Here is a 9,964-nt window from a genome sequence, read left to right on the forward strand (position 1 = left end):
AAGATAAAAAATATTTTTTATTTTAAATTACATTTAAGAAAATATATGTATATATTTATAATTATAATCTTAGATAGATTTTTTGTCTATTCATTTTGGTTGAATATATTAAATCAACTTGTATAAAATAAATAAAAGAATTGATATAAAATATTGTAATTATCAAAAACTAAAACTAAACAGTATTTTTATAAAACTTGTAGATATATAAAAGAAACTAATGATATTATGATTTAAACTTTATAATTTTAAAAAACAAAATTTTAAAATTTTGGTAATATTTTTTTTATAACTATAAAAAATAGAATTAATAATATTTTGAAATTTGTAATGTCATATTTGAATATATTTATTTTAATGATGAGGAATGTGTTATTACCATATTCTGAAGAAAATACTAACATTAAAAATCAACACTAAATGTAATTTATGAGTTATTACAATACTCTATAAAATTTACCAAAAATATAAATTAACATTAACATAATTGTCCATGTCATAAGCTATGTTATCAATTTTAGTAGCCCATATTATTTTTTGAGAAAGTGATTGTAGTGATGACATGTGACAAATCATTTTTCAAATAATGTATACCAGGTCTTTTCTTGTACTATGTACAGTAATAATTTCTTAAAAAATTAAATTATAATTAAAAAAATTAAATTTTATTAATATTGCAGATTTTCTTATTTTTATAAATATTTTAATATAAATTTGTTTTAATTAAACAAAAATTCAGATAAAAATATTTTGTTTATTTTAAATTATTAAGAATTTATATGTATATATTTAAAATTATAATCTAAGATAAATTTTTGCCTATTTTTTGGTTAATATATATTAAATAAACTTGTTTAAAATTAATACAAATTTCATATAAAAATTGAATATTAACAAAAACTAAAATAAACAGTATTTATAAAAAGAATTAGATATATAACAGAAAATAATGATTTACGATTAAAATTTATATTTTTTAAAAAATTGTAATTTTTTGAAAATTTAGTAATAAAAATTTATAACTATAAAAATTGAATTAAATAATATTTCAACATTTTTAATGTCATATTTGAACATATTATTTTAATGATGATATATGAGTTATTATCATATTCTAATAAGTTTACCAAAAATATAAATCAACATTAAAAATGCAATGCATGACTTATTACCATATTCTAAAAATTTACCAAAATATAAATCAACATTAAATGTAATTGTCCATTTTATATTTAGTCATAAGTCATGTCATCAATTTTAGTAGCCAATTTTGTGTGAAAATGATTGTAAAAAACACATGTAGCAAATCAATTCTCAAATGATGTCTAAAAAAATGATTATATTGATATGTCTATAAATTTAAAAATACATTATAGAGTGGCGATTCTTTTATGTGGTCATCACTGACGCGGAATAAGAAAAAAATAGAGGAACCAACCTTAAAAAATATTATTATATATTTTTTAACTAAAAAATATTATTATTATTATTATTATTATTATTGTTATTTTTATAATAATATTATGTTTTTCTTTGATATTTATGAAGTGGAATATTTTTTAATGCTGGATAATTATTTTATTACAAACTGTGAGAAACATCAAAGACGATTTTACAGTCAACGATTTTTTTCTACCCGACTTATGAGGATTCACTCCTTACTACATCACCAAGTCATCCAATGAGATCCAAGTTTGACGGTACTCCTTGCGGCATGATGCAGATCTCTTGTAAATTTTTTTCTTTATTAATTCGCATAGTTCCACGTTTTCTGGTGCTCAAAACCTAAACAAATATAAGTATTAATGAATTTTTAGTCAAAAACAGATTAAGAATTGAATAACTTATTAATTATTTAATTTCTCACTAGTGTTGCATGGATATTACCATTAATATGTAGTTTTTAATGGACCATTAATTGGTAGTTCTCATGTTTAATTTCATTGATGAAGACTAATAAAAAGTTACTTATTAAAAAAAGACTAATAAAAATTAATGGCGTCGGAATGCAATTGAAATACCCATATGACCAAGGTTTTTTCCCCACTGCCTTATGGTTTATTTAAAGTAAGTATAGTTTCATATGCATTAATGTATAAACTTTTGATATAAATTTTAATATGAGTGGTGCCTTTCATGCAGTAATATGATAGATTGGGTATCCGGTTAAAGAATTAATGTCAAAGAATATATAATATTGCAGATAAACAAATAAATGCTGAATCTGTACATGTTTGATTTTTTTTTGGATCATATGGCCTTCCTTCATGTTTATCTTTAGGCACATTCATTACATGAAACAAAAACTTAGGTGATAATTTATTCAGTGACAAGGGACCATCGCAACCACACAAAAAAATATGTCCTTTTCTTTTTTCAATTAATAAAATACCTTTGCAAAAATAAATTCATCTGTAAGATCTCTCTCACACACTATATATAATACCTTTGTCTTTGAAAGCCCGTAATTCTTACATTTATACTGTTTTTCCATTGATAATTTTTATATGCATAATCTATATTTGACTGTTCAATATTAACATTAGCACAATTCTTCAATACAGTTTGAGACAATTGTGTATGTAACGTTAACTTTATCACAATTCTTCTATACAGTTTGAGACATTTGTGTATGTATTTATGGACCAATGTCGAATCATACAGAATAAAATATCAGCAATTCATCAGCAAACGAAGATTTATCCAAAAATGATCCAATACTTTAAGAAATAATTGGTCCCATCATGGCTTTTGCACACTTGCTTATTTCCCTTTCTATCGAGTTGGGACATGTCTGGCAATCTATAGATTATTCTTATATCTAATCGAACTTGTTTGTACGCGGTAAGCAAATGAACTTGTTTGTACTTGTTGAATACACAAATAATAAAAAGAGAGTAGTTTCTTTTATGTTCTTTTGGTCATCAATACATGTGGGCTCAGCTTTGGTGCAATGCAATAACATTGAATGTATCCGTAGAAAGAAGAAAAAGAAAAGTTTTGCTTCGATCATCGACCAAAGATGCACCTCCCGAAATTCCCGACCGGGCATGTAACACAATTGATTCATCTATTTAATTTCTCTAAAAGTATTGCCTATTATATTACATTATGACATATATTATTATTTTTTTCAAATCATTTTTACATATTTTATTATTATTATTCGGTCGTTATTTTTATTTATGAATAATATATATATATATGAATTTTTGCTAGTATCCCTGACTCCCAGCGCGGCACATGCACTATATAATATATGAAAATACACACTTATCTCGAACACTAACACACATCGCATAGGTTGCTAAAAAAAACACACACACACATCACATATAAGAACAAAAAGGTTTGCCGTTATAATCTGCAGACTGCAGCGAACCTAGACATATAACTTTTATTTTGTCTAGACACATACGTATTAAACTATTAATTATGGGTTCTCGTATTATTATACACAAGCCAAGGTATTTTTCTAATTCTATATGCGGGTAAGGCGGTTTTCTGAATCTTGATACTGTGAAAACAATGCAAATCTCAAATGTTTATAGTACGATAAGTTATTAAAAGATTTCATTTTACTAACTGTGAAAAAATGGTAACACTTGAATCTCCCACGTTTACCGTTTGTTATACTGTGAGCAAAGAATTTGATTGGGTTAGTTCTCTTTGAAGGTTTTAAGTAGTTTGATACTTCTTTTTTTTGAACACCAAGTAGTTTAATACTTTAAATCTATGACAGGTCTACACAATTTAATTTGTCGGACAATTGTGACAAAATGTACGTTATTATCGAGTTTCCAAAATAAATGTGGTCATCATAATTCTACATAAACATAGACAAATTGATTTATTATATCATAATTCTACATAAATATAGACAAATTGATTTATTATATCCGAACGTATACTTAACATCTAAGACCATCATTATCGCTAAAAACTGTTTACGGTTTTTTAGGCAATTTTGTTTTTTTATATTAAAAAGCGAATCAATCGCGGACCGTCACATGTCGGTAGGGCCCGCGAACAGTGCAAAAAACTTTCCACAATCGTTTCTTAATTTATGACTTTTGAGATCGAGTTTTATCAAGAAAAGTGGATTCACCACCTAAGAAATCTACTAAAAACTCCCGTTAATTATGTCCTAACAACTCACTTCAACATATATATAATAAAAGAAATCAATATACTAATAAGATTGCATTCGTTTTGTTAGTATAATGTCTTAGGTAGACGATAAACTTGTACCACAGAGTCTTGTACTATTGATCAATTAGGGTAACCGATTCCCTGGAAAAGAAGGATTACACATTTTCTAATGACGTTGTCAATCCTCTGTCCACAAATAGATACATAATGTGAACGCTACAGATGAGACTCAAATGATAGTTAATGATACTTTCTGGATTTGGAAGTTGGAGATCTATATGATATGTTGTTTATTTAGTTAACTAGGTGGAGACCTGCGCAAAATTAAAAAAAAAACTTAAACGAAACTCATATTATCTACAAAAAATAGTTCATTATCATTAGTTTTATCAATAAACGAAACCTGCACTCACACCTGTATTTATAATCTCATCTAGTGTTATTAGGTTGGTATTCTTGCAGTACAAATAAGCTAATATACAGTGTGAGTGACTAAGAGTTTATATATCACCTTAATTAGACTATGGATATTTTGTAAATCAGTTCTCCATATGATTTTTCATCCTAAATTCACGTATCCTTTGAAACATGATAACTATTATATTATTATTACCAAATATGGGTAAAACTATATAAACAATCAAATTTTGACCAACAATTAAGGTCTTGTATAATCTTATAGATCTAAATGAAAGTAATGTATCATTTCTATTTTGGAATGTTACTAACATCCCAATTACTAATAATTGTAATTTATTAGAAATTTCCATATCTAAGAATGATTGTAATTTGTCCTTCCAAATCATGTTTGTAATGTACACTCTCGCTAATGGATATTGATTACGGTCAAGTAAATAAGATGAACCGTAGGCATTTTGAATTTTTTTCATGTAAAGTATTCAAATTGATCATGTAAATCTGTCAATTTACATGACATTTTCATACAATCATGTGGGTCTCCTCATACGCACTTCATTTGATCTCTTAAACTTAATCTATATAATCATTTCATATACTGCACATAATTTTTTCTAAATGAAGTTTATGAATAAATACGTTATAGTAACACTAAAAATATTGTTTTTTAGAAATATTAATATGGATTATAATAGTATATAAGATACAAATAATGGATGAAACATGTTTTGTTATTCATATATATCGTATTGTTAAATATCAAGCATATGACTATAAACAAAAATGAATTATGCGTATAGTTATAGTCTTTTTATGAAAATAAATTATTCATATAGTTATTGTTAATAATTGGTATGACTAATGGTATTTCTTGTAATTAGTCTAGTGATTGATGGTTTGATAGTTAAGTACCTTACAATCTATGGTGGTGACACCTAAGTAAAATGACATGTTTGTAAATAACTTACAAATTAAAGGTTAGATTTTAAAGTGACATGTTTGTAAATAACTTACAAATTCTTTATTAATAAGTAAGGGATACAGCTCATACAACTCAACTATACCGACATTGAAGTGTTTCCTTTTTTTTTTTTGTCAACTTTGAGTTTTCATTAACGTGCCGTAAGGCATTGTTTTACAAGATGGCATCAAGTTTTTACAAGTTAAAAGCCTAAACAGAGAAATAATAGTAAAATACAGCCCATTTAAAAAGGAAACTCGAGAAGCTTCAAACTCTCCACGTGCTCTTTTCCTTTGCAAGGTGGAAGACTTCTTGGACACGTGTCTGACACGGATTTAACGCCTGACACAGTCACCGCTTCAGAGCTCCACTGCCGGAAATCTCTCTACACCGCAACTCGTATTCCTGCTCCCGCCGGAGTTTCTCTCTAAAATATGAACAGAGCAAATAAGGCAATCATGGCCTTTGCTCCATCCAAGCATCACAAAACTGCTGGAGATTTAGCTGGGGACCTTCTCTGTCTCATATCTTCATTAAAACTCTGATGCCACAAAACCTTTCGCTCAAACCTCAACTACTTGACTGAAAATTCTTTATTCTTCGTTGATTTAATCAGGAGAGACTACAATCCGATGAAGATAGATTTTTTGTTGGACTGTTATCAAAACACCAACTCTGCTAAATCTTCTTCAAAAGGACCAAAGAAACCCAATAAAACTCAATCATCCCTTGACAAAGAAGCTTTACCTTGAACGCCTATTTATGGCTACTGACTCTTATAAAAGGATGTTCAGTTGAAACAAAGAACAAAGCATCCAATCAAATAATTGATGGAATTAAACACGAAGAAACTGCGAAAGGAAAGAACTTTCAAGAACTTTATTCATCTTCAACCTTATCGGAGAAGATAGGAATGACAAACACTCCGATTTGGATGAAGCTACACAACAAAATCGCCTATGCGAACAAAGAGTCGCCTACGCGAAAACGAGAGTCGCCTACGCGAAAACGAGAGTATAATACAACCCAACGAAAACAAAAAAAACAAAAGGTTAGGCGACCGGTGGCGGAAGGCCACCGGCCACCGGAACAAAGATCTTAAATCTGTAACTTTTTAGAAAGAGATCGGAGAAAACAAGAGAGAGAAGTTTTCGAATCTAATGTTTGAAGTGTTTCCTTACATTATGATTTTTAGACCAGTCTACAAATATTTAAATGAATCTTGCATAAATCCATAAATGATATATACGTAAAGTAAATCTCTGACTTATATGATTTGAAAAATAAACAATAATATTCATCGACTAGACAACTAGTAGCAACTTTACAAACTCAATAATCAATCAATCCATAACTTAGAAGACAAAAAAAAAGAGAGAACAATCTTTGTTCTTCCGCTAGAATAATGTCACATTCTACATCAATGGTTCAGACACAAACTCGTAACTGACTAGATTAAGTTGGTTCGTACAAGTCCACGTATCCTCCTCATGCTTCACCGTGTTTCCGGTATGGCCTCGTATCGATACCTGTCGCAGTCTTGACCACGACATGCTGCATGTAGAGACCCACTCAAAAGTGATTGAATTAAAAAAATCCAAAAGAAACAAAACTCATACAATAGCATTAATTGTTAAAAAAGCATTAATTGTTTTAAGAATTTTACTTTAATCTGTGTAATGTATCCCTTATATACTAAAACACAAGTCAGTTCACCACTAAAATTCTGACACATGGCATTGGTTAACAAAAATTAGTCGATTAAATTCTTTTATTTCATTCCCTATTTTTCTGCAACTCTAACTACTTAAATTTCAATTCTTTCGGGATTTTCATCCCACGTTTCAATTTTCTTCTTCATTATCAAACTGTTTTTTTTCTCTGTATAAACAACAATCTCTGATGTCGAAAAATAAATATAGCAATCGGCTAAGTTATTCTCAAACTCCACCAGATTGCTCTTCCTTTTTCTTTATGTTCTCATAGGTTCACATATGGTGGCTCTGCAACTTTTTAGACGACCAAAATAGACAAGAACTTCTCAATCTTCTTATTGATATTCCTTTTTGTCTATATTCTCACGGTTTTTCTGCTTATCTTTTCTGAAATAATCTTTTTAGAAATGATTGAATTACTACTGTACTTTTCCATTGCTTCTAACATCTTTTTGTGACAGTTGTTACATTCTCACGATGATTTTTGAAATCTTTTAATTAACAGGAACGCTAGTTTCTCACCGTTTATCAGTAATGAAAGTGACAAATTATTTTTCTACTTCTTTTATCTATAAACTGATTTTCATATCTGCTTTGTGACTTATCTTTAGGAATTTTTTTTTATCCATTTGCTACCAAAGCAGAAAACGTATTTGAAAGCAATTGACAAGAAATTGTTATTATGCTTGCTTCTTAAAGGATTTCAAAAATCATCAACAAAATTTGAAGCTAGAGAAGACATTGCTAACAAATAAGAAAATGTAAAGAAAGAATTCAGTAAGCATCTTGAATATTATTGAGCAATTTACGTCAAAACATGAGGTAACAATAAGCACTTTTATTCTATTATAAACGTATTGTCGATTTTTACTAATCCATTCAATTTTTCTCTATATTCATAGGAAATTGTATATGAGTGATGATTTTGATAATGTTTGGGAGAAAGAAGCAGATAAAAATTTCAAAACTTTTGGATTGGATGAAAATTAACAGCCACAACAAAAAATGGTAATGAGAAAAATATAGAGTACTTGGAAACACTAGAAGTAAAATTATCTGATTTTATCCCCCTATATATAAATTATTGCAATTACTAATATAATTTAAATAAGATAAAGTATAAAGAGATCACACATTTTTTAAATTTAAAATACAAATTTGTTTCGTGCTTTAGCACGGGAGTAACACTAGTAACTTTATAAGTGACGTTGACATTCTCGTCACCGGCTTGTATAACCGCCGGGAACAAAAACTCCGTTCCTGGATATGCTTCTTAGATGGGCCTTAATCTAAGCACAATAGTATCTGTTTCCCAAAATAATGGGCCCATTAAAACAATTCCAACGAACTGTCGACAAACTGGTGGGTGGGAATGCAACGGTCGAACACAAAGACAGAGCAAGCCAGTCCTCTCTTCCTCCTTGATTAAAAAAAAAACACCAAAATAAAGATCAAAGATTCGTCGTCTGCAAACACACACAAGAACCCTGATTGGTCCCTCAAATAGTCTTCAAGAAGATTAAAAAGTCCATTGAAGACTCATTGACGGCGACGATGATTCCACACTATTCTTGGTTCGGAGCGATGAAAGTATATCAACTGGTAAATCTGGCAAGCATAAGGGTCTCTCAAGCAGAGCTTCGTCAAAGACTTATGCAGCTTCCCAAATACCTCCGAGTCGCAATCCGCCACTGCATTCTCCGTAAAGACGCTTCCTTAAGCTCTGACGGAACATTGATGCAGTTAGAATATTTTGATTGAATGCCTTCTGATGAAATTGAGGACCACACAAGAATGTCCCATTGACCAGGTGTGATTTTTTGTGTTTATTAGTCTTTGGATTATGGAGGGAGAGCTGCCTCCATCCACGAATGGCTATGAAGGAGTTTTCTACATTTACTTAGTATAGGTATGGATGCTCAAGTGGTTTACGGGTTTCACAATTTGCGCAATGAAAAGCCATACCTTGCGAATGGCCGGCCCTATCGCCAATAAAGTAAATACCAAATTTCTTTAGTGTTTGATGATTAAACAAGAAATCTAACCTTTTGTTGTTGCAGATTATATATTCTGGCTACGGTTGGTCCCAGGGCTAGTTCATGGTGCATTGCACAAACGACCCTGGTTCAAGGTCTTTATAAACACCAACAAAACATATGTTACAACCATAAAATGTGATATAAACCGATTTGTATTTTTGGGGGTTTAGGGGTCTCAAGAACATAATGACATTGCATATTAAAACCCTAGACTTATCTGAGTGGGAGAAGGTACCAGTTCCCAAAAGACATCTACAGCATAGAAACAAGAACACACATGTGATACATTTTTAACTTGGGATTCTAATTATACATGTTTTTTTTTTGGTAAAATGTTAAATTTTATACCAAGTTTTAAGTTTTTGACAGCGATTACAATGATTAACGAGTAGCGGAATGCGAAAATTAACTACAGAACACAACGAAAACGACTTTGACAAGAAACCAAAATGGGAAAGCTATACTAACAACCAGCTAAGCAGCAGATCGGGCAAAGACCAAAGCGAGCTGGAAAAGTCGAAGAAGAGGAGATGGTTGCCGCGAGCTACCGAGAGATAGGCGCCCTCAAACATAGAAGTTATGTGTCCTGCAGCTTCTGTAACCCGACCCAACATAAACTGGCTCAAAGAATCGAAGCACGAACCTTACCAATAACACTAGACAGATGCACCCCCGACGGC

The 9,964-nt window shown here is 30.1% G+C and overlaps 1 long non-coding RNA gene across 3 annotated transcripts; it reads left to right on the forward strand.

Moving 5' to 3' along the window:
* The first annotated feature begins 7,274 nt into the window (after window positions 1-7,274).
* Window positions 7,275-9,656, forward strand: LOC106387936. Of its 3 annotated transcripts, none has more exons than XR_001277755.3 (4): window positions 7,275-7,785; window positions 7,945-8,067; window positions 8,148-9,241; window positions 9,306-9,656. It is a non-coding gene; the product is annotated as an uncharacterized LOC106387936 (long non-coding RNA). The 3 variants fall into 3 exon arrangements; XR_007320602.1 differs by lacking the exon at window positions 7,275-7,785 and having other exon boundaries at window positions 7,824-8,067; window positions 8,148-8,253; window positions 9,079-9,241; XR_007320601.1 differs by lacking the exon at window positions 7,275-7,785 and having other exon boundaries at window positions 7,818-8,067.
* Window positions 9,657-9,964: the final 308 nt, after the last annotated feature.

Source organism: Brassica napus, chromosome A2 (genome assembly GCF_020379485.1).
Source record: "Brassica napus cultivar Da-Ae chromosome A2, Da-Ae, whole genome shotgun sequence".
Classification (NCBI taxonomy): domain Eukaryota; kingdom Viridiplantae; phylum Streptophyta; class Magnoliopsida; order Brassicales; family Brassicaceae; genus Brassica; species Brassica napus.